This window comes from Hyperolius riggenbachi, chromosome 6 (assembly GCF_040937935.1).
Source record: "Hyperolius riggenbachi isolate aHypRig1 chromosome 6, aHypRig1.pri, whole genome shotgun sequence".
Classification (NCBI taxonomy): Eukaryota; Metazoa; Chordata; class Amphibia; order Anura; family Hyperoliidae; genus Hyperolius; species Hyperolius riggenbachi.
The window spans coordinates 361324653-361349938 of record NC_090651.1 but is presented as its reverse complement, the minus strand read 5'-3'; the positions used below and the strand labels follow the sequence as shown (position 1 = coordinate 361349938).

The following is a 25286-nucleotide window of genomic DNA, read 5'->3' as shown; positions in this document are numbered from 1 at the left end:
ACATTAAATCCCGGGAATACACGATGCAATTTCCTGTCCGATCAACGGGTGATCTAACAGGAAGGTGCAAAGTGTGTACATGTCCAAACTGCTCCCGATTGATAAAGGGAATCGGTTTTCTAATGTTAACTTCTCAAAATTGATCCCTTTCTCGATCGGAAACAGACCGGACATGTTGGAAGTAATTGCCCGATACCCGCCCATCGGACGGGAAATTGCATGGTGTGTTCCTAGCATAAGAAAAGCTTACCCCTATAAGGAGAGGAGTTAAGACACACTTGTCACCAGCCAATATTGTTCACCTCCAAACTGCATGTTTTACTGCCTCCCCTCCCCCCTCCAACACACACACATAATGAGGGAATGTCACAAGCGGTTTTTGAACCCCCTTCCCCCTTCATCATCCCTACTAGATGCCTCCACTCTTCATAGGGGTCAGTAATGAGCACAAATTTTGCATAATAGTAATTTTGTATCGTACTTCACAAAAAAAAAAAAAAAAAGAGCAAAATTGTAATTAATTTCATATGGAAACGTTATCAGGAACTGTAGTTTTGTCATTTTGCATAATTTTCACCTAATTTTGTGCTGAATTTAGCGGTTAATTGCAAAGCCCCAATACATGTTGTTGTCACCAGAATTGCTACGTATGTTAAGTTTTTTGCTTTGTGAGCTGACTTTGCATTTTATTAATAACTGGTTTTATTCATTATGTATTGAAGGCAGAAATGCTTTGAGTCTCTGTCTGTGTCCAGGAGCTTCTGCACAGTCAGAGAACGTGTCACATTCCTCACTTGATACATTTCAGCAAACACGAGATAACATTATCTACACTTTGGATGCTTCCACATTTAGAGCACTGAACTTTCCAGCCCTGTGTGTAACCCTTTGAATGCTGGTCTAGTAAAAAAAATGCTGTTTGTATATAATATGCTGTAAATAATTTTTTAGAGCAAAGAAGAAATGCTGGGTTTCATTCCGCTTTAAGTTGGCACAAAATTAAGCGTAATTACACAAAATTACAAATGCATTACCAAAATCATTTCAATGCCCAAATTGTAATGATGCATGGCTGTAATTGCGAAAAATTATGCCAAATTTCATGTAATCATAATTAGCAGTTTACGATCATCACTAACGTTTCCCTAGATGTGCGCATTTTAACATTAAAACGATAAGGTGGTATGACTTTTTGTTTTATGTTTTTGCAGTTTGCCGGTTCTGTCTGCTGCTTTCCTCCTGGGCTTTGAACATTGTCCAGTATGGACTTTTCAATTGCAGAACATTGTACTGAAGATTTACAAAAAGTCATAGGTGGCTACGAAAAATCGTAGCCAATAGTCAGATGTGTGTTCAGTGGCCGCCAACCCCTAACCTATGAGCAGGGATGCTCATTGCGAGACGAGTCATTTTTTGCGACATTTGCCACGAGGTCGTAATCGGCATTAGTGATCGGTTTTCAATCGCGAATGCCAATCACCAAATGCACTCGTGATTGCACTCGTTACCCAACTCGTGATCACTAGTCGGTATTCGCGATTAAAAATCAGCTGACTTTAACAAATAATAGCAAAGCCCCCTTACAAGCCAGAAACACCAAATTTCCCACGTATGTTAAAGGATACCCAAAGTGACAAGTGACATGATGAGATTGACATGTGTATGTACAGTGCCGAGCACACAAATAACTTTGCTTAGGAACTATGTTCCTTTTTTTCTTTCTCTGCCTGAAAGAGTTAAATATCAGGTATGTAAGTGGCTGACTCAATCCTGACTCAGACAGGAAGTGACTACAGTGTGACCCTCACTGATAAGAAATTCCCCTTTTTATCTCTTTCTTGCTCTCAGAAGCCATTTTCTGCTAGGAAAGTGTTTCATAGTTGGAATTTCTTATCAGTGAGGGTCACGCTGTAGTCACTTCCTGTCTGAGTCAGGATTGAGTCAGTTACTTACATACCTGATATTTAACTCTTTCAGGCAGAGAAAGAAAAAAAGGAACACAGCCTTGTTATTAGTGTGCTAGGCACTGTACATACACATGTCTATCTCATCATGTCACATGTCACTTCGGGTATCCTTTAGGAAGAACAGTGGGAAGAAGAGGGAATTTTTTTTTAAAAAGACCTTATAGTTATAGAAGTTATAGAGGAAAATAGTATACATTTCAATGAGATAAATGACAGTTAATGTATTTACTGCATTTAGGGATCAGTGAATAATGGCGCACAGCGCCTATGCATAAAAATGGCGCCGCATTAAAAAGATACGCTTATCGCTATTTATCGTTAGTACTGCATAATAATGGCGCACAGGGAAAAAAGAAGAAAAACGGCACACACTAACGTTATTTATCAATAGTGGCACACACTAACGTTATTTATCAATAGTGGCACACACTAACGTTATTTATCAATAGCGCCCTACGTAAGCCAAACTGCAGACGTTATTTAACTGCAAAACGGGGAATGGATTTAATGTATCACTGTCAAGGTTAGGGTTAGGCACCTAGGGGTCTTTAGGTTAGGCACCACCAGGGGGGGTCTTAGGGTTAGGTACCAATCAGGGGGGGTCTTAGGGTTAGGCACCAATCAGGGGGATCTTAGGGTTAGGCACCAATCGGGGATCTTAGGGTTAGGCACCACCAGGGGGGTCTTAGGGTTAGGCACCACCAGGGGGGGTCTTAGGGTTAGGCAACACCAGGGGGGTCTTAGGGTTAGGCAACACCAGGGGGGGTCTTAGGGTTAGGCAACACCAGGGGGGGTCTTAGGGTTAGGCAACACCAGGGGGGGTCTTAGGGTTAGGCACCACCAGGGGGGGTCTTAGGGTTAGGCACCACCAGGGGGGGTCTTAGGGTTAGGCACCACCAGGGGGGTTTAGGGGTTAGGGATAGGTACAGAGAGGGTTCTGTGTGTTAACGGTAAACAACAATAAGGCTTTAACGTTAAATAACAATAAGGCTTTAACGTTAAATAGCGATAAGCAGCAAACGGATTAGCGGCAACACCGTGCGCCATTATTCACAGGCGCCATTTTCAGATGGATGCCTGCATTTAAATGTATAATTTTTTCCTTTGAAACTTTGAAATCGATTTTCTCAAAAACTATATGGTCTTTTTAAAAAAACAAAACAAAACATTTTTGCTCTTGTTTCCACTGTTCTTTTTAACATACTGTATCTGGCAAATTTGGTGTTCCTAGCATGTAAGGGGGCTTTGCTATTGACCATTAAAATCGGCGGATTTTTAATCACGAATACCACGGGTTGTTCTGTTAAATACATGTGGGTTTTGAACTCAAAACCGCACTGGAGTCGGACATCCCTTTCTACTCGTGATCGTGATCACAAGTCAAATCGTAAGTGGGTGGAGTTGAATTTGTGATCACTTTAATTCATGATTGGGGGTATCCGAGCACCACTACCCGTGAGCAATCCGCCGGGGGATCAACTACCCCCGCGACGGCCGATCGCATTGTCTGCCCCGCTCCCCCCGCCTGCAGCGTGATGACACGCTCTGCTGTCCCTCTGCCGACATATAAAGCTATGCTCCCCGAAAACAGGAGGCAGTTCAGGTCCGAAGTGGGAAGACGAGAAAACCCTGCAGTAATTCTATAAACGATTCTCACTTCACAGCTTTTAACTATTGCTACGATAACATCAGTAGGAGAATATTTACTTACAGGATCTTCTGTGTATTTGGCAGGTCCTCAGTGAAGTGAGTGAAATGAGATGTGGAAGAGGATATAATAATTAAGGAATGCTGTAAGAGGGTGGAGTCAGCAGCTCAAGGGCTTTAACCCTTTTTTGTCCATCTCAGGTGAAAAGTCATCTAGAAAAGAGGTAACGTTATCCACACATTGGACTAGATTCACAAAAGGGTACTAACTGACTTAGCACGCCTAAAAGCCCTTTAGCACGCCAAAAGCCCTTTAGGGCGCGCAAGTGTAGCACTACCCGTAGCGTGCGAAATGTCGCACCAGTTGCGCCGAAAACGTTGCACCGGGAAACGTCGCACAATGCGCCGTTCCGGGCACACCCGGTGCAACGTTTTAGGTGCTTAGCACCCTAGTTAGCATGCCCAAAGCTTTTAGGCATGCTGAGTTAGCACCTTTTTGTGAATCAAGCCCATTACTCGCTATATGGGCAGATTGACCAGGACAGCGATCCCTCCCTGATTAAATCTGATGAATGGTGGCCACTAATGATCCAATCTTTTTCATGCAATCTTATCATTTCTATGTAATATAAGGTAACTGCCTTAATTATCCATTCATTATATTTACTCAATATACCCTTATACTACATGGATCACTCAATCAATATACCCTTATACTACATAGATCACTCAATATACCCTTATACTACATAGATCACTCAATCAATATACCCTTATACTACATAGATCACTCAATATACCCTTATACTACATGGATCACTCAATATACCCTTATACTACATAGATCACTCAATATACCCTTATACTACATGGATCACTCAATATACCCTTATACTACATAGATCACTTAACATACCCTTATACTACATAGGTCACTCAATATACCCTTATACTACATAGATCACTCAATATACCCTTATACTACATAGATCACTCAACATACCCTTATACTACATAGATCACTCAATCAATATACCCTTATACTACATAGATCACTCAATATACCCTTATACTACATAGATCACTCAATATACCCTTATACTACATAGATCACTCAATCAATATACCCTTATAGCACATAGATCACTCAATATACCCTTATACTACATAGATCACTCAATATACCCTTATACTACATAGATCACTCAATCAATATACCCTTATACTACATAGATCACTCAATATACCCTTATACTACATAGATCACTCAATCAATATACCCTTATACTACATAGAACACTCAATCAATATACCCTTATACTACATAGATCACTCAATATACCCTTATACTACATAGATCACTCAATATACCCTTATACTACATAGATCACTCAATATACCCTTATACTACATAGATCACTCAATCAATATACCCTTATACTACATAGATCACTCAATCAATATACCCTTATACTACATAGATCGCTCAATCAATATACCCTTATACTACATAGATCACTCAATATACCCTTATACTACATAGATCACTCAATATACCCTTATACTACATAGATCACTCAATATACCCTTATACTACATAGATCACTCAATATACCCTTATACTACATAGATGTGAGAAAACGCGGAAAAGCCGCCGCAAGTACTCAGAGTAAGGCGGCTGATTCCACGTTCAACATGACAGCTTGCGCGCATGGGCCTGCATCCACAAGCCTGACGGAGCGTGGAGAAACCGCCGCATGCCCAGTGAACACGGCGGCGGATTCCGCGTCCGACGCAGAGGTTTGCACGCATGAGCTTGCCACTAGCAGTATGGCCGAACGTGGGGGAACCGCGGCATGCTCTGACAGCGGTACGGCTGGCCACGCGTTCAAACCAACAGATGCATTACAACACATGTCTGGTGTGGCTGGCTGGGACTGATAGTCCACACAGGTTCAGAATGACGCGCGCGCGCGCTGAGAGGCAGAGCCTTTATAGCTGTCAGAAGGGTGTCAGCTGATCCAGCCGACCAACTTGTGTGGTCCACTGACAACCCGTTCCGGGCGGGCCTCGTCCTACATCGCCGTTTCATAGACGATATTCTATGTGTATGGGAGGGTTCAGAGGAGGAATTAATGAGATACGTGGAATACCTGAATGACAACCAATTGGGTCTATCCTTTACTATGGAGAGCAACCCCCATAAGATACATTTTTTGGACCTAGAGATTAGAGTCGATTCTGATACTGCCAACATTAGCACAGTGAATTATTTTAAGCCCACCGATAGAAATGGGTATCTTGATTACCATAGTGCCCACCACAAGCCGTGGCTAAAAAATGTGCCATTCGGCCAATTTAAACGATTGCGCCGAAACTGCACCAATGATGATGATTTCAATCGTCAATCAAAAGTATTGAAATCAAGATTTTTGGAAAAACATTATCCCCTTCCCTTGGTAGAGTCTGCCCAGGAGAGGGCCTTTGCCCTCTCACAACACGATTGTTTATTGCCCAAAGATTCTAGGAAGGGAAAGAATCTAGAAACAGCGAATCCAATCACCAATCGTCTGCCCATTATTGTCGATTTTTCTGGACAGGCTGGAGAATGTAAACATATTTTTGAAAAATATTGGCCAGTTCTACTGAGTGATCCAGTACTTAAACAAACCCTCCCCCCGAGACCCCAATTGGTCTTTAGGAGGGGTAAGACCATCAGGGGCTATGTAGCGCCAAGTAGATTGCCAATGAACAGGAATCCAGTCCACAATGAGAATCAGGCGAAGTTGGGGTGTTATTCATGTAAGTCCACACGGTGTCTCAGTTGCAAAACTATTAACGATGGTGCAGTTACCTTCCAAACCAATGGTTCAATACAATATCCGATTAAAAGTCGCGTAGACTGCCAAAGTGCATTTGTAATATACTTACTAACATGCCCCTGCAACCTGGCCTATGTAGGCCGCACTACCCAAAAATTCCAAACCAGACTTAATAAACACAGATTTAATGTTACCAAGGGGGAGCCAAAACATGGGGTGTCTAACCATTGTAATTTAGTGCACAATGGGAACTTTGACGTTCTGAGGGCCACCATAATAGAACAAGTGCATCATTCCAATAAGTATGAGAGATATCGCATGCTTTGTAGGCGGGAGTCCTTTTGGATCTTGAAATTGGGGATATTGGAGCCGGGGGGTCTGAATAAGTGCCTTGAGGAGATGAGCCACCTACAACCCACTTTGCAATAGTATTGGAGTGTGACAAAGAATGGTATATCTGCCTCGCAGTCCCCACGCTAGGTGGGGACTGTGAGACATAGGGCTTGATTCGCAGGGGGGTGCTGGCTTGTGGCGCGGCCGTTTTTTCGCGCGGGTTTTCGCGTTCGCGCGCGGTTGGGCGTTTTCGCACGGGGTCGTTGTCGTGTTCGCGCGCGGGCGCGGATCTTCATGCGGGATCGTTGCCGTTTTCGCGCGGGGGTTCGCGTTTGCGCGCGGGGGCGGTGGCTGTTTCGCGCGGGGCGTCTGGTTGCGCGCGGGCGCGGAGATTCGCGCGGGGATGCCGGGGATTCGCGCGGGGACGGCCGCGCTGGGGGTGGGCGCTCTTTTGTGAACCGGGCCCCCAGACTCATATGTATGTTCATATAGGTTAACTGTACATGCGCACTTTGATGTGTGTATGTATGTTATAAATTGATAATTGTCCCTTTGGGTCCTAGTTCGAACCCATGAATCCTTATTATGGGTTTTTGATGGCTCTGTATTGTCACGTTATATTTTGGAGAATGTGGGAGTTCAAACTGCAGTGGGAACTTTTATGTTTTACTTCTGGTCCTTGCTAGATTTCCTCCACTATGCACTGGGTGACTGATTACCTGCCTTACTATCTTAGTGCATGCATAGTAACTAACAGACTTTCCTTTCCTTTCTACTAAGGGTACTAAGGTAGTTTTGGATCTATTAGGATCATTAGGATCCCTTGAGGTCATTTCCCAGGCTAAGCTGATTGGCTATCATGTAGGATGTATGCTGTATAAAGGATTGTGCTTGTCAATTGTAAATGTAAGACTTGAGAAAGCGGAGGATGTTCCTCCGGGAAACGCGTTGTCATTTTAATAAACCTTTATTTTATAGTCCCATATGTATTTTGTGCCATATTGTAACACTGTGGCCAGTCTATTCCCCTGCCTCTATTTTCACCATTCACGGATAATTGGACGCTGCTCACCACGCCCTCCAGCGTGTGTTTGAACAGACGTCCTCGCTACCATCGCAAGGAGGTCTGGAGCTGGTGACGTCGCCTCTGCCCTGTCTCTGCCTTGCTGCCACGGAGAGCCCGGTCCCCGGCTGCCTAAGAGGGACGCATGCGAATCGCGGCTGAGTACGCTGTACCGGCCACACTAATACTAGGTGAGACCTTTCCTAGTGTTAATTGACCTATCATTGCTGGAAATCTCAGAGCGCTCCTCTCTTTTTTACATATTCCTCTAGTGATTAACATGGGAGCAGCCGAGTGATTGTCGGGTGGCCAGATCGCACCTTGAGGGGCTCACTACCCCAGAACTTTTTACTTATACTACATAGATCACTCAATATACCCTTATACTACATAGAACACTCAATCAATATGCCCGTATACTACATAGATCACTCAATATACCCTTATACTACATAGATCACTCAATATACCCTTATACTACATAGATCACTCAATATACCCTTATACTACATAGATCACTCAATATACCCTTATACTACATAGATCACTCAATCGATATACCCTTATACTACATAGATCACTCAATATACCCTTATACTACATAGATCACTTAATATACCCTTATACTACATAGATCACTCAATCAATATACCCTTATACTACATAGATCACTCAATCAATATACCCTTATACTACATAGATCACTCAATCAATATACCCTTATACTACATAGATCACTCAATCAATATACCCTTATACTACATAGATCGCTCAATCAATATACCCTTATACTACATAGATCACTCAATATACCCTTATACTACATAGATCACTCAATATACCCTTATACTACATAGATGTGAGAAAACGCGGAAAAGCCGCCGCAAGTATTCAGAGTAAGGCGGCTGATTCCACGTTCAACATGACAGCTTGCGCGCATGGGCCTGCATCCACAAGCCTGACGGAGCGCGGAGAAACCGCCGCATGCCCAGTGAACATGGTGGCGGATTCCGCGTCCGACGCAGAGGTTTGCACGCATGAGCTTGCCACTAGCAGTATGGCCGAACGTGGGGGAACCGCGGCATGCTCTGACAGCGGTACGGCTGGCCACGCGTTCAAACCAACAGATGCATTACAACACATGTCTGGTGTGGCTGGGACTGATAGTCCACACAGGTTCAGAATGACGCGCGCGCGCGCTGAGAGGCAGAGCCTTTATAGCTGTCAATAGGGTGTCAGCTGATCCAGCCGATCAGCTGACAATTCTATCAGGTTTAATTGGTCCAGCACTTAGGGGAGGCGCTGGAGAGCGCTGGTGTATATATACTGGGTGCTGGTCATTTCTTTGGTGTCTGGCGTTGCGATCACTACGTGGTAGCACTCAGACCTTGTCAGTATCTGTGATATATTATCTGTGTATTTATCTAGACCAGTTCCTAGGTGTTGATGATCAAGGACCTCACACCTCAGTCTAGGGAAAACTGTATATTATCTGTGTTATTATCTAGACCAGTTCCTAGGTGTTGATGATCAGGGACCTCACACCTCAGACTAGGAATTAGTTACCATCTAGTTATTCTCAGACTAGTTCCAGGGTGTTGATGATCAAGGAGCTCACACCCAAGACTAGGCATTGTTGATTATTTGTTATGACCCTCTGCTTTCCTGACTACTCTTCTGATCTCTGATTAGGTACTTCGCTATATCTGATACTCTGTTACTGAACTCTGCTTGTCTTAGGATTCCGCATCTGTCTCCTGTCTCTGTCCCTGATCTGTCTGTCTGTTGCCGACCCGGCTTGTCCGACCTCGAGAGCTATCTCCTCAGTCTAGAGATAGCTCACAGACCTGGGAGTGACATCCTTCCTTGGTGTCACTCACACTCTGTCCTTCCTCCTCTTAGTCTGACCCCTCCCTCGGGAGAGGCTCAAGCTTGCGGAAGGAACGTGTTTCTGTACAGTACTCCTTACTGTTGGGCACCTGCTCCTCAGGTGCATTACTCAAAGTATTTCTGTTACACCAAACACTCTCATTACTCAGGTGTCCAGAGGTTAGAGATATATCTGATTATCGGTGATACTGCAGATCATCAATAATCGGGTATATATCTGTATTCTCTGTGATACTGCAGATCACCGGTAATCAGATCCTCTCTGTGTTACACCGATCGTTACTGAACGCCAGACCAAAATGCAAATGGACACACACACCGACCGTCTGGGCGCACTTGCCACTTCGGTGGATACCATCAACCAAGTGCTGGGTAGTCACCAGTACTGTTGGGCGAACAGTGTTCGCCACTGTTCGGGTTCTGCAGAACATCACCCTGTTCGGGTGATGTTCGAGTTCGGCCGAACACCTGGTGGTGTTCGGCCAAACTGTTCGGGTTCGCCCGAACTGCTGAATGCCCGGCCGAACAGGGCCCCTGTTCGGCCGAATACGGCCCCCCTATGGGGTCGCAGGCATAAGGGGGGAGCATGCCCCGATCGCGGGGGGGGGGGGGTCGGAAATTCCCCCCACCCCCTCCGCTAGCGCTCCCCCCTCTGCCCGCTTCCCCATACAAAAGTTTGACGAAAGTAAAATAGTACCGGTGGTGGTGGCTGGCTGCTGCAGTGGCTGGCTGGCACTATGAAGTGACTGAGGAGGAGGAGGAGGAGTAGGACGCGTTGAAGGAGGCCGGGCAGCGGGCGGTTCAGCGGTAGTACCCTTGTGGTACTTCCGCCCTTTCTCTGACCTCACGTCCTCACAGAATAAACACCAAAAGAGCCACCTTAATAACATTGCCTAGGATGTAATCAACCACTGACATCAAAAGAGAAAAGCCATCCATATGGCAAACAGCATGTAATCAATGACACAATTATCTCAAACTGTCATAGAGATGTAATCTTTATTAATGGAGAACAATTCTTATAAAAACAATTAAAAACACCAAGTTCAGCACATGTGGACATAATGATACACTGTAATATGAATTGTAATACATAAATCTCACAATGACCAATACAAAAATATATGAACCTGGGGTCTAACGGAAAGAATATGAATATAATCACCTGGGCCACAAAAACCAATGTCCTAACAAACACACATGGGGAGTAATAACCCACTCAAGGTAAATGATGTAGTAATCTATAAGTGTAATGAACATGTATGGACAAGGAAGTTGGAGCCCAGAACCTCCGTAAAACTAGTACAGTATGAAGACTATCTTACCAGAAAGATACCCCAGGGAATAAACGTCCACCGTGCTGTCCCTCACATGTATCGCAGCTGGACTGCTGCTTCTTCAGAGGATAACAGAGTACAAATGCACTCTCCATTAAATACAGGCACCGCCGCCGCTACCGCCCTGGCTCTCTGCGTGACGTGGCCACGTCATGCTAACGCGCTGGCGTAGCGCGTCATCACGTGACGCGCTAGTCCAATCGCGTCCTATCTAGTTACGCAATCTTGCACGCAAGGACGCATAAAGCGTCCACTGCGTACATAACAATACACGCATGACGCATGGAACGCATCTCCACGTGATACGTATATCCAATAGGAATAAGGCGGATGCATACGAGCAGGTGTCAGCAAATGTATATAAACAAAAGAAAAAAAGAGAGAGAAAAAAGAAAATAAATACAAGGAATTGCTACGGAGAATTATAAAGCATATCTAGATTTAGCACCATAGGTATAATATTAAGGCACGGAAAGGAGAGATATATTTGTTTTGGTTATAATATATAGAAGGAGGTAAAACCCATTCATGTCTACAACAGTGTCGCCCCCCTGAGGATACTACGTATATAAAAATTAGCAGCATACCTAAAGTAAATAATTGGATATAAACAAGTTTGAATACATAAAACTAAAGTGCTACTCGTGGAATTCTGCTAAGAGAAAGAGCATAGTGCAATATGAGTATATATATCTATATAGTATTACACAAATACATAAAACTAATGTGCCAATCGTGCATCTCTGCTGAGAGAAAGTGCATGGTGCTGCATAAATATGCGCATGTACAAAAAATACACACATAAATACGTGAACCACCAAACACACACATATCTATATATATAAAATCGGATGTATGTGTGTGTGTGTGTGTGTGTGTATGTGTGTGTGTGTGTATGTGCCGCGATCACTCGAAAACCCCTTGACCGATTTGAACGAAACTTGGTATACAGGTTCCTTACTACCTGGGATGATAGGTTCTGGGGGTCTCGCGGCCCCCCTGCCCACCTGGGCGGAGCTACAAACAGCAAATCAGATTCCACCCATTCAAGTCAATGGAAAAAATGTAAAAGGCTGCCATTCTCACAGTAATCAAGCCAGAGTCCCCACACTTGGCACAGTTGGTCACTTGGTGACCGAGGTTACAAATCCAGGAAAAGCGGGTGGAGCATAAAACAGCCAATCAAAATTCAGCCATTCCTTTTAAATGGGAAAAAATGCAGCCATTCTTACACTGTTAATCGCAGGGTTCTCAAACTTGCCACACTTCGCCACTGGGTGAATAAGATTAAGATTTTGGAAAGTGGGTGGAGCCTACAACAGCCAATCAAAATTCACCTATTGCGTTTAAAGGGGAATATTTAAACTGCTGCCATTCTTACACTGTTTATGGCAGAGGCTTCAGACTTGCTGCAGTCAGTCATTAGGTGACTGGGGTCCAAATTCACTAAAGGGGCGGGGCCACAAACAGCCAATCAGATTTCTTTGCTGGATAAACTGCTTCCATTCACACAATTTTGATGCCAGGAACCTGAAAGCTCACAAAATTGGTCATTGAGTGACTGTGTGACAAGGTTACACAAAGTGGGTGGAGCCAAAAACACATTTTACTGGGAAAATATAAACTGCAGCCATTCTTACACTGTTAATGGCAGGGTTGTCAAACTTTGCACAGTTGGTCATTGAGTGAATGTGATTAAGATTTTGGGAAGTGGGTAGAGCCTACAACAGCCAATCAAAATTCAACTTTTGATTGTCAAAGGGAATATTTAAACTGCAACCATTCTTATACTGTTAATAGCAGATGCCTCAAACCTGGTACAGCTGGGCACTGGGTGACTGGGGTTCAAATTCAGAAAGGGGCGGAGCCACAAACAGCCAATCAGATATACAAAGTATTGATACCAAGGATCCCAAAGCTGATAAACTTGGTAATTGAGTGACTATATGTCAAGGTTACAAAAAGTGGGCGGTGCCAGAAACTTAATTTTTTACATGGCAGGGTTCCCAAACTTGATACAATTGGCCACTGGGTGCCTGGGATTATTATTCAGAAATGTGGGTGGAGCCTACAACAGCCAATCAAAATTCAGCTATTGATTTTCATGGGGAATATTTACATTGCTACCATTCTTACACTGTTAATGGCAGAGGCCTCAAACCTGATACAGTCAGTAATTGGGTGACTGGGGACCAAATTCACTAAAGGCGGTGGAGCCACAAACAGCCAATCAGATTTGTTAGATTGATTTCAGCCATTCTGTTATTGGCAGGGTTCTCAAACTTGACACAGTTGGCCACTGGGTGACTAGGATTAATATTTAGGAAAGTGGGTGGAGTGTACAGCAGCCAATCAAAATTCATCTTTTGATTTTCAAGGGGAATATTTACATTGCTGCCATTCTTGCACTGTTAATGGCACAGATTATTATACAGAAAAGTGGGTGGAGCCTAAAAAAAACAATCAAAATTCACCTGTTGATTTTCAAAGGGAATATTAAAATTGCTGCCATTCTTGCACTGTTAATGGCACAAGCCTCAAACCTGGTACAGTTGATCATTGGGTCACTGGGGTTCAAATTCAGAAAAGGGGATAGAGGAGGCATGGGCAAACTTGGCCCTCCAGCTGTTGAGGAACTACAAGTCCCACAATGCATTGCAGGAGTCTGACAGCCACAGTCATGACTCATAAAGGCAAATGCATTGTGGGATTTGTAGTTCCTTAACAGCTGGAGGGCCAAGTTTGCCCATGCCTGTGATAGAGCCACAAACAGCCAATCAGATGTTTCATTTCACTGGGAAAATACAAATTATTGATGCCAAGGACCCAAAGCTTACAAACATGGTCATTGAGTGACTGTGTGTCCAGTTTACAAAAAGTGGGCGGAGCCAAAAACAAATTTCAATGGGAAAATGTAAACTGCAGCCCTTCTTCACTGTTAATGGCAGGGATCTCAAACTTTGCCAAGATGGTCACTGGGTGACTGAGATTAATATTCAGGGAAGTGGGTGGAGCCTATAATAGCCAAAATAGCCAAAATAGTCAAAATTCACCTGTTGATTTATAAAAAAGGAATATTTAAATTGCTGCCATTTTTACACTGGTATTAGCAGATCAGAGCAGTTTCTAGGCTAAATTTCACCCAGGGCGAGGGTGTAAAAATCGCCCCCCACCCCACCCCCATGGAGCCAGGCATAGGTGCCTGCAGTACAGGTTGAACAGGTTAGCTACGTAGGTGCCTCCAGTATAGGGTAGCCTGCATAGTTGCCCCCAGTGTAGGTTAGATAGGTAGGTGCCTGCTTTATAGGTTATCTACGTTGGTGCCTCCAGTATAGGGTAGCCCGTATAGTTGCCACCAGTGTGGGTTAGATAGGTAGGTGCCCCCAGTATAGTTTAGATAGGTAGGTGCCCGCAGTATAGGTTAGATAGGTAGGTTCCCGCAGTATAGGTTCGATAGGTAGGTTCCCCCAGTATGGGTTAGATCGGTAGGTTCCCCCAGTATAGGTTCAATAGGTAGGTTCCCCCAGTATAGGTTAGATAGGTAGGTCCCCCCAGTATGGGTTAGATAGGTAGGTTCCTGCAGTTTAGGATAGTTAGGTAGGTTCCCGCAGTATAGCTTGGCTAGGTAGGTTCCCGCAGTATAGGTTAGTTAGGTAAGTTCCCGCAGTATAGGATAGTTAGGTAGGTTCCCACAGTATAGCTTGGCTAGGTAGGTTTTCGCAGTATAGGTTAGTTAGGTAGGTTCCCGCAGTATAGGTTAGTTAGGTAGGTTCCCGCAGTATAGGTTAGTTAGGTAGGTTCCCGCAGTATAGGATAGTTAGGTAGGTTCCTACAGTATAGCTTGGCTAGGTAGGTTCCCGCAGTATAGGTTAGTTAGGTAGGTTCCCGCAGTATAGGTTAGTTAGGTAGGTTCCCGCAGTATAGGTTAGTTAGGTAGGTTCCCGCAGTATAGGTTAGTTAGGTAGGTTCCCGCAGTATAGGTTAGTTAGGTAGGTAGGTTCCTGCAGTGTAGGATAAATAGGTAGGTTCCTGCAGTTTAGGTTAGTTAGGTAGGTTCCCACAGTTTAGGTTAGTTGGTATGGGCGGTATGAGTTGGGCGCAGGAGCGGGGGGAGCGAACATAATAGTAATAACTCACCTGCTTCCGCCGAACCCGCGCTGCTTCAATGTCCTTCCTTTCCCGGCATCTATCTCATTAGTCACAGTGCTTCCTGTGATGACATGCGGTATGTCATCACAGGGGGCGCTGTTACCAGGCGACGGACGCCGGGAGAGGAAAGATATTGAAACTGCGGGGAACGGATGAAGAAGGTGAGTTATAACTATTATGTCCGTTCCCCCGCTCCGGCGCCCCCCCTCCTGCCGCACAATAAAGCACCCCGGGCGATTGCACGTATCACACACCCATAGAAACGGGGCTGTAGCAGATGCCTCAAACCTGCTATAGTTGGTCATTGGGTGACTGGGGTTCAAATGTTGGAGAGGAGTGCAGCCACAGACAGCCAATCTGATTTGTTTAATTTCTATGGGAATATACAAATTATTGATGCCAAAGACCCCGAAGTTCACAAACTTGGTCATTGAGTGTTCGTGCATTAGGGTTAGAAAAAGTGGGCGGAGCCAAAACCGGTCAAATACATACACAGGCAGTTCCACGTCATTAGTGGGTGGAGACAAATGCAAATTTCACTGGGAAAATGTAAACTGCAGCCATACTTACACTGTTAATGGTAGGGTTCTCAAACTTTGCACAGTTGGTCACTGGGTGACTGGGTTAAATATTCAGAAAAGTGGGTGGAGCCTACAAAAGTGAATCAAACTTCACCTATTGCTTCTCAAGGGGAATATTTAATTGCTGCCATTCTTGCACTGTTAATGGCACAGGCCTCAAACCTGCTACAGTTGGTCATTGGGTGACTGGGGTTCAAATTCAGAAAAGGGGTGGAGCCACAAACAGCCAATCAGATTTTTTTCATTTCAATGCAAATTATTGTTTCCAAAGACCGCAAAGCTCACAAACTTGGTCATTGAGTAATTGTGTGTTAGGGTTAGAAAAAGTGGGCGGAGCCAACACTAGCCAAATACATACCCGGGCAACGCCGGGCAATCAGCTAGTGAATGTATATAAAAAACAACAATACAAAACAAAGAACTCCTAAAAGGGGTCTTAATCCAGTGAAGTCCCGGAAGGGATCTTGATCCAAGTAAAGTCGTGCATCCAATAAAGATGGTCCATAGAGAATAGATGCGAGACACCTACAAAATACATATGTAAGTACAGTGTATGAGTCATGTGCAAGAAACAATGCATTGCTGAGTGCCCGTGTGAAGTGCAAGAGAACAGTAAGAGCGGTATTTGCCAGTACTCACTTCCGGCAAAACCGCAATGTGTGAACACACAAAAAAAAATATATATATAAAAGATCCATATAGTGAAAAAGTGTATAAGTATGAATGTGCCATAAAGAACCAAAAACAATCCAGTGCATATCATGAAAATCATTGATGCCATTACTCACTCTGGCAACAATAATCTATATATATAAAATCGGATGTATGTGTGTGTGTGTGTGTGTGTGTGTGTGTGTGTGTGTGTGTGTGTGTGTGTATGTGTGTGTGTGTGTATGTGCCGCGATCACTCGAAAACCCCTTGACCGATTTGAACGAAACTTGGTATACAGGTTCCTTACTACCTGGGATGATAGGTTCTGGGGGTCTCGCGGCCCCCCTGCCCACCTGGGCGGAGCTACAAACAGCAAATCAGATTCCACCCATTCAAGTCAATGGAAAAAATGTAAAAGGCTGCCATTCTCACAGTAATCAAGCCAGAGTCCCCACACTTGGCACAGTTGGTCACTTGGTGACCGAGGTTACAAATCCAGGAAAAGCGGGTGGAGCATAAAACAGCCAATCAAAATTCAGCCATTCCTTTTAAATGGGAAAAAATGCAGCCATTCTTACACTGTTAATCGCAGGGTTCTCAAACTTGCCACACTTCGCCACTGGGTGAATAAGATTAAGATTTTGGAAAGTGGGTGGAGCCTACAACAGCCAATCAAAATTCACCTATTGCGTTTAAAGGGGAATATTTAAACTGCTGCCATTCTTACACTGTTTATGGCAGAGGCTTCAGACTTGCTGCAGTCAGTCATTAGGTGACTGGGGTCCAAATTCACTAAAGGGGCGGGGCCACAAACAGCCAATCAGATTTCTTTGCTGGATAAACTGCTTCCATTCACACAATTTTGATGCCAGGAACCTGAAAGCTCACAAAATTGGTCATTGAGTGACTGTGTGACAAGGTTACACAAAGTGGGTGGAGCCAAAAACACATTTTACTGGGAAAATATAAACTGCAGCCATTCTTACACTGTTAATGGCAGGGTTGTCAAACTTTGCACAGTTGGTCATTGAGTGAATGTGATTAAGATTTTGGGAAGTGGGTAGAGCCTACAACAGCCAATCAAAATTCAACTTTTGATTGTCAAAGGGAATATTTAAACTGCAACCATTCTTATACTGTTAATAGCAGATGCCTCAAACCTGGTACAGCTGGGCACTGGGTGACTGGGGTTCAAATTCAGAAAGGGGCGGAGCCACAAACAGCCAATCAGATATACAAAGTATTGATACCAAGGATCCCAAAGCTGATAAACTTGGTAATTGAGTGACTATATGTCAAGGTTACAAAAAGTGGGCGGTGCCAGAAACTTAATTTTTTACATGGCAGGGTTCCCAAACTTGATACAATTGGCCACTGGGTGCCTGGGATTATTATTCAGAAATGTGGGTGGAGCCTACAACAGCCAATCAAAATTCAGCTATTGATTTTCATGGGGAATATTTACATTGCTACCATTCTTACACTGTTAATGGCAGAGGCCTCAAACCTGATACAGTCAGTAATTGGGTGACTGGGGACCAAATTCACTAAAGGCGGTGGAGCCACAAACAGCCAATCAGATTTGTTAGATTGATTTCAGCCATTCTGTTATTGGCAGGGTTCTCAAACTTGACACAGTTGGCCACTGGGTGACTAGGATTAATATTTAGGAAAGTGGGTGGAGTGTACAGCAGCCAATCAAAATTCATCTTTTGATTTTCAAGGGGAATATTTACATTGCTGCCATTCTTGCACTGTTAATGGCACAGATTATTATACAGAAAAGTGGGTGGAGCCTAAAAAAAACAATCAAAATTCACCTGTTGATTTTCAAAGGGAATATTAAAATTGCTGCCATTCTTGCACTGTTAATGGCACAAGCCTCAAACCTGGTACAGTTGATCATTGGGTCACTGGGGTTCAAATTCAGAAAAGGGGATAGAGGAGGCATGGGCAAACTTGGCCCTCCAGCTGTTGAGGAACTACAAGTCCCACAATGCATTGCAGGAGTCTGACAGCCACAGTCATGACTCATAAAGGCAAATGCATTGTGGGATTTGTAGTTCCTTAACAGCTGGAGGGCCAAGTTTGCCCATGCCTGTGATAGAGCCACAAACAGCCAATCAGATGTTTCATTTCACTGGGAAAATACAAATTATTGATGCCAAGGACCCAAAGCTTACAAACATGGTCATTGAGTGACTGTGTGTCCAGTTTACAAAAAGTGGGCGGAGCCAAAAACAAATTTCAATGGGAAAATGTAAACTGCAGCCCTTCTTCACTGTTAATGGCAGGGATCTCAAACTTTGCCAAGATGGTCACTGGGTGACTGAGATTAATATTCAGGGAAGTGGGTGGAGCCTATAATAGCCAAAATAGCCAAAATAGTCAAAATTCACCTGTTGATTTATAAAAAAGGAATATTTAAATTGCTGCCATTTTTACACTGGTATTAGCAGATCAGAGCAGTTTCTAGGCTAAATTTCACCCAGGGCGAGGGTGTAAAAATCGCCCCCCACCCCACCCCCATGGAGCCAGGCATAGGTGCCTGCAGTACAGGTTGAACAGGTTAGCTACGTAGGTGCCTCCAGTATAGGGTAGCCTGCATAGTTGCCCCCAGTGTAGGTTAGATAGGTAGGTGCCTGCTTTATAGGTTATCTACGTTGGTGCCTCCAGTATAGGGTAGCCCGTATAGTTGCCACCAGTGTGGGTTAGATAGGTAGGTGCCCCCAGTATAGTTTAGATAGGTAGGTGCCCGCAGTATAGGTTAGATAGGTAGGTTCCCGCAGTATAGGTTCGATAGGTAGGTTCCCCCAGTATGGGTTAGATCGGTAGGTTCCCCCAGTATAGGTTCAATAGGTAGGTTCCCCCAGTATAGGTTAGATAGGTAGGTCCCCCCAGTATGGGTTAGATAGGTAGGTTCCTGCAGTTTAGGATAGTTAGGTAGGTTCCCGCAGTATAGCTTGGCTAGGTAGGTTCCCGCAGTATAGGTTAGTTAGGTAAGTTCCCGCAGTATAGGATAGTTAGGTAGGTTCCCACAGTATAGCTTGGCTAGGTAGGTTCTCGCAGTATAGGTTAGTTAGGTAGGTTCCCGCAGTATAGGTTAGTTAGGTAGGTTCCCGCAGTATAGGTTAGTTAGGTAGGTTCCCGCAGTATAGGATAGTTAGGTAGGTTCCTACAGTATAGCTTGGCTAGGTAGGTTCCCGCAGTATAGGTTAGTTAGGTAGGTTCCCGCAGTATAGGTTAGTTAGGTAGGTTCCCGCAGTATAGGTTAGTTAGGTAGGTTCCCGCAGTATAGGTTAGTTAGGTAGGTTCCCGCAGTATAGGTTAGTTAGGTAGGTAGGTTCCTGCAGTGTAGGATAAATAGGTAGGTTCCTGCAGTTTAGGTTAGTTAGGTAGGTTCCCACAGTTTAGGTTAGTTGGTATGGGCGGTATGAGTTGGGCGCAGGAGCGGGGGGAGCGAACATAATAGTAATAACTCACCTGCTTCCGCCGAACCCGCGCTGCTTCAATGTCCTTCCTTTCCCGGCATCTATCTCATTAGTCACAGTGCTTCCTGTGATGACATGCGGTATGTCATCACAGGGGGCGCTGTTACCAGGCGACGGACGCCGGGAGAGGAAAGATATTGAAACTGCGGGGAACGGATGAAGAAGGTGAGTTATAACTATTATGTCCGTTCCCCCGCTCCGGCGCCCCCCCTCCTGCCGCACAATAAAGCACCCCGGGCGATTGCACGTATCACACACCCATAGAAACGGGGCTGTAGCAGATGCCTCAAACCTGCTATAGTTGGTCATTGGGTGACTGGGGTTCAAATGTTGGAGAGGAGTGCAGCCACAGACAGCCAATCTGATTTGTTTAATTTCTATGGGAATATACAAATTATTGATGCCAAAGACCCCGAAGTTCACAAACTTGGTCATTGAGTGTTCGTGCATTAGGGTTAGAAAAAGTGGGCGGAGCCAAAACCGGTCAAATACATACACAGGCAGTTCCACGTCATTAGTGGGTGGAGACAAATGCAAATTTCACTGGGAAAATGTAAACTGCAGCCATACTTACACTGTTAATGGTAGGGTTCTCAAACTTTGCACAGTTGGTCACTGGGTGACTGGGTTAAATATTCAGAAAAGTGGGTGGAGCCTACAAAAGTGAATCAAACTTCACCTATTGCTTCTCAAGGGGAATATTTAATTGCTGCCATTCTTGCACTGTTAATGGCACAGGCCTCAAACCTGCTACAGTTGGTCATTGGGTGACTGGGGTTCAAATTCAGAAAAGGGGTGGAGCCACAAACAGCCAATCAGATTTTTTTCATTTCAATGCAAATTATTGTTTCCAAAGACCGCAAAGCTCACAAACTTGGTCATTGAGTAATTGTGTGTTAGGGTTAGAAAAAGTGGGCGGAGCCAACACTAGCCAAATACATACCCGGGCAACGCCGGGCAATCAGCTAGTGAATGTATATAAAAAACAACAATACAAAACAAAGAACTCCTAAAAGGGGTCTTAATCCAGTGAAGTCCCGGAAGGGATCTTGATCCAAGTAAAGTCGTGCATCCAATAAAGATGGTCCATAGAGAATAGATGCGAGACACCTACAAAATACATATGTAAGTACAGTGTATGAGTCATGTGCAAGAAACAATGCATTGCTGAGTGCCCGTGTGAAGTGCAAGAGAACAGTAAGAGCGGTATTTGCCAGTACTCACTTCCGGCAAAACCGCAATGTGTGAACACACAAAAAAAAATCTATATATATAAAATCGGATGTATGTGTGTGTGTGTGTGTGTGTGTATGTGTGTGTGTGTGTATGTGCCGCGATCACTCGAAAACCCCTTGACCGATTTGAACGAAACTTGGTATACAGGTTCCTTACTACCTGGGATGATAGGTTCTGGGGGTCTCGCGGCCCCCCTGCCCACCTGGGCGGAGCTACAAACAGCAAATCAGATTCCACCCATTCAAGTCAATGGAAAAAATGTAAAAGGCTGCCATTCTCACAGTAATCAAGCCAGAGTCCCCACACTTGGCACAGTTGGTCACTTGGTGACCGAGGTTACAAATCCAGGAAAAGCGGGTGGAGCATAAAACAGCCAATCAAAATTCAGCCATTCCTTTTAAATGGGAAAAAATGCAGCCATTCTTACACTGTTAATCGCAGGGTTCTCAAACTTGCCACACTTCGCCACTGGGTGAATAAGATTAAGATTTTGGAAAGTGGGTGGAGCCTACAACAGCCAATCAAAATTCACCTATTGCGTTTAAAGGGGAATATTTAAACTGCTGCCATTCTTACACTGTTTATGGCAGAGGCTTCAGACTTGCTGCAGTCAGTCATTAGGTGACTGGGGTCCAAATTCACTAAAGGGGCGGGGCCACAAACAGCCAATCAGATTTCTTTGCTGGATAAACTGCTTCCATTCACACAATTTTGATGCCAGGAACCTGAAAGCTCACAAAATTGGTCATTGAGTGACTGTGTGACAAGGTTACACAAAGTGGGTGGAGCCAAAAACACATTTTACTGGGAAAATATAAACTGCAGCCATTCTTACACTGTTAATGGCAGGGTTGTCAAACTTTGCACAGTTGGTCATTGAGTGAATGTGATTAAGATTTTGGGAAGTGGGTAGAGCCTACAACAGCCAATCAACATTCAACTTTTGATTGTCAAAGGGAATATTTAAACTGCAACCATTCTTATACTGTTAATAGCAGATGCCTCAAACCTGGTACAGCTGGGCACTGGGTGACTGGGGTTCAAATTCAGAAAGGGGCGGAGCCACAAACAGCCAATCAGATATACAAAGTATTGATACCAAGGATCCCAAAGCTGATAAACTTGGTAATTGAGTGACTATATGTCAAGGTTACAAAAAGTGGGCGGTGCCAGAAACTTAATTTTTTACATGGCAGGGTTCCCAAACTTGATACAATTGGCCACTGGGTGCCTGGGATTATTATTCAGAAATGTGGGTGGAGCCTACAACAGCCAATCAAAATTCAGCTATTGATTTTCATGGGGAATATTTACATTGCTACCATTCTTACACTGTTAATGGCAGAGGCCTCAAACCTGATACAGTCAGTAATTGGGTGACTGGGGACCAAATTCACTAAAGGCGGTGGAGCCACAAACAGCCAATCAGATTTGTTAGATTGATTTCAGCCATTCTGTTATTGGCAGGGTTCTCAAACTTGACACAGTTGGCCACTGGGTGACTAGGATTAATATTTAGGAAAGTGGGTGGAGTGTACAGCAGCCAATCAAAATTCATCTTTTGATTTTCAAGGGGAATATTTACATTGCTGCCATTCTTGCACTGTTAATGGCACAGATTATTATACAGAAAAGTGGGTGGAGCCTAAAAAAAACAATCAAAATTCACCTGTTGATTTTCAAAGGGAATATTAAAATTGCTGCCATTCTTGCACTGTTAATGGCACAAGCCTCAAACCTGGTACAGTTGATCATTGGGTCACTGGGGTTCAAATTCAGAAAAGGGGATAGAGGAGGCATGGGCAAACTTGGCCCTCCAGCTGTTGAGGAACTACAAGTCCCACAATGCATTGCAGGAGTCTGACAGCCACAGTCATGACTCATAAAGGCAAATGCATTGTGGGATTTGTAGTTCCTTAACAGCTGGAGGGCCAAGTTTGCCCATGCCTGTGATAGAGCCACAAACAGCCAATCAGATGTTTCATTTCACTGGGAAAATACAAATTATTGATGCCAAGGACCCAAAGCTTACAAACATGGTCATTGAGTGACTGTGTGTCCAGTTTACAAAAAGTGGGCGGAGCCAAAAACAAATTTCAATGGGAAAATGTAAACTGCAGCCCTTCTTCACTGTTAATGGCAGGGATCTCAAACTTTGCCAAGATGGTCACTGGGTGACTGAGATTAATATTCAGGGAAGTGGGTGGAGCCTATAATAGCCAAAATAGCCAAAATAGTCAAAATTCACCTGTTGATTTATAAAAAAGGAATATTTAAATTGCTGCCATTTTTACACTGGTATTAGCAGATCAGAGCAGTTTCTAGGCTAAATTTCACCCAGGGCGAGGGTGTAAAAATCGCCCCCCACCCCACCCCCATGGAGCCAGGCATAGGTGCCTGCAGTACAGGTTGAACAGGTTAGCTACGTAGGTGCCTCCAGTATAGGGTAGCCTGCATAGTTGCCCCCAGTGTAGGTTAGATAGGTAGGTGCCTGCTTTATAGGTTATCTACGTTGGTGCCTCCAGTATAGGGTAGCCCGTATAGTTGCCACCAGTGTGGGTTAGATAGGTAGGTGCCCCCAGTATAGTTTAGATAGGTAGGTGCCCGCAGTATAGGTTAGATAGGTAGGTTCCCGCAGTATAGGTTCGATAGGTAGGTTCCCCCAGTATGGGTTAGATCGGTAGGTTCCCCCAGTATAGGTTCAATAGGTAGGTTCCCCCAGTATAGGTTAGATAGGTAGGTCCCCCCAGTATGGGTTAGATAGGTAGGTTCCTGCAGTTTAGGATAGTTAGGTAGGTTCCCGCAGTATAGCTTGGCTAGGTAGGTTCCCGCAGTATAGGTTAGTTAGGTAAGTTCCCGCAGTATAGGATAGTTAGGTAGGTTCCCACAGTATAGCTTGGCTAGGTAGGTTCTCGCAGTATAGGTTAGTTAGGTAGGTTCCCGCAGTATAGGTTAGTTAGGTAGGTTCCCGCAGTATAGGTTAGTTAGGTAGGTTCCCGCAGTATAGGATAGTTAGGTAGGTTCCTACAGTATAGCTTGGCTAGGTAGGTTCCCGCAGTATAGGTTAGTTAGGTAGGTTCCCGCAGTATAGGTTAGTTAGGTAGGTTCCCGCAGTATAGGTTAGTTAGGTAGGTTCCCGCAGTATAGGTTAGTTAGGTAGGTTCCCGCAGTATAGGTTAGTTAGGTAGGTAGGTTCCTGCAGTGTAGGATAAATAGGTAGGTTCCTGCAGTTTAGGTTAGTTAGGTAGGTTCCCACAGTTTAGGTTAGTTGGTATGGGCGGTACGAGTTGGGCGCAGGAGCGGGGGGAGCGAACATAATAGTAATAACTCACCTGCTTCCGCCGAACCCGCGCTGCTTCAATGTCCTTCCTTTCCCGGCATCTATCTCATTAGTCACAGTGCTTCCTGTGATGACATGCGGTATGTCATCACAGGGGGCGCTGTTACCAGGCGACGGACGCCGGGAGAGGAAAGATATTGAAACTGCGGGGAACGGATGAAGAAGGTGAGTTATAACTATTATGTCCGTTCCCCCGCTCCGGCGCCCCCCCTCCTGCCGCACAATAAAGCACCCCGGGCGATTGCACGTATCACACACCCATAGAAACGGGGCTGTAGCAGATGCCTCAAACCTGCTATAGTTGGTCATTGGGTGACTGGGGTTCAAATGTTGGAGAGGAGTGCAGCCACAGACAGCCAATCTGATTTGTTTAATTTCTATGGGAATATACAAATTATTGATGCCAAAGACCCCGAAGTTCACAAACTTGGTCATTGAGTGTTCGTGCATTAGGGTTAGAAAAAGTGGGCGGAGCCAAAACCGGTCAAATACATACACAGGCAGTTCCACGTCATTAGTGGGTGGAGACAAATGCAAATTTCACTGGGAAAATGTAAACTGCAGCCATACTTACACTGTTAATGGTAGGGTTCTCAAACTTTGCACAGTTGGTCACTGGGTGACTGGGTTAAATATTCAGAAAAGTGGGTGGAGCCTACAAAAGTGAATCAAACTTCACCTATTGCTTCTCAAGGGGAATATTTAATTGCTGCCATTCTTGCACTGTTAATGGCACAGGCCTCAAACCTGCTACAGTTGGTCATTGGGTGACTGGGGT

At 44.5% G+C, this 25286-nt stretch overlaps 1 protein-coding gene across 1 annotated transcript in view; it reads right to left on the bottom strand.

Annotated features, from left to right (window-relative positions):
• The window catches only part of LOC137522265 (beta-1,3-galactosyltransferase 2-like), a 76826-nt gene extending 73035 nt beyond the window's left edge, over positions 1-3791 (bottom strand). Inside the window, exon 1 of the mRNA XM_068242294.1 lies at positions 3679-3791. The gene's annotated coding sequence lies outside the window, so the exon portion shown is untranslated. The remainder of the gene's footprint in view (positions 1-3678) is intronic.
• Between the last annotated feature and the right edge of the window lie 21495 nt (positions 3792-25286).